The sequence below is a fragment of the Pecten maximus genome, unplaced genomic scaffold (assembly GCF_902652985.1).
Source record: "Pecten maximus unplaced genomic scaffold, xPecMax1.1, whole genome shotgun sequence".
Lineage (NCBI taxonomy): Eukaryota > Metazoa > Mollusca > Bivalvia > Pectinida > Pectinidae > Pecten > Pecten maximus.
Window position 1 is genome coordinate 1 of NW_022980598.1, and position 1019 is coordinate 1019.

The 1019-nt window shown below is 32.9% G+C and overlaps 1 long non-coding RNA gene across 1 annotated transcript; it reads left to right on the forward strand.

Annotated features, from left to right (window-relative positions):
• LOC117319549 lies at positions 1-901 on the forward strand. The gene is made up of 3 exons (XR_004530763.1): positions 1-61; positions 244-291; positions 853-901. It is a non-coding gene; the product is annotated as an uncharacterized LOC117319549 (long non-coding RNA).
• Positions 902-1019: the final 118 nt, after the last annotated feature.

The window sequence follows — 1019 nt, forward strand, 5'->3', positions numbered from 1 at the left end:
GCTGAAGGACCAGATGGCCCCACTCAAGGCCAAGCTACAGACCTACCACAGTCTACCTCCAGTAAGTTACAATCTAGGGATAAAAATCATGCTCCTTAAAGATCCATTTAATTTTTATTTACTTAGAAATAACTTAAATTCTACTAAGCTTTCTGGATATATCAACATTCTACTAAACTTTCTGGCTATATCGGCAAAGAAACAGTTAAAGTTTTATTTATATCAATCTTTTACAAATTTCAGGATATTTCTTTGACAAAAGTGAAGCTGGAAGAATTGAAGAGAGAAGTGGTATGTTTATATCTATAAATTTCTGCTCATTGATTGACGTACCTAAGGTCCTGGTATGTCTGTTGGTTGTCATGTCTTGTGGCTTTGATCTATATTTAATTGTTATGAATCTCCACTTTAAGACCATCTTTGCATTGTTGCCAATAGATAGCATTAACACTGATCATCATGATAGGCTTGTGTTATGAATGTCGAGATATAGATGAATTGAATCAATTAAGACAAATCTCCATACTGAATCATTAGCATTGTTAGGAGAAGCCTATGATTTTTGATAAATTTTATTGCACTTTGATCAGAAATTCCCCACATACTGAATTATTAATCAAAAAGTTGCCATCTTAGTGAAATTTTCAAAAAAAAAAGAAAGATTCATTCATCCTTGAAAATGACAGAACTATGTGACAAATTAAAGATAAATCTTGCCTCTAATGTAAATAAAAAAAATACAACAGTTACTATAAAACATAGCAGTTTTTACTGAAATGTAGACTAATCTTGAGTTGTCAGAAGTTTGAGTTTTTCCTCAATATTTTGTGATTGTATTTTATCAAATTTCAGGATATGTTGGAATCGGAAGTGTGTAAAAACATTGATTTGATGCACATATGAAAATACCACCAGGAGGTTGTTTGGTGAACTACCCAGGGATACAAAGATTATCGAACACAGATCTAAAGAACCTTTCCTGCACATAGCCATGGTGCCTTTGGAGTCAGAACTGTGGC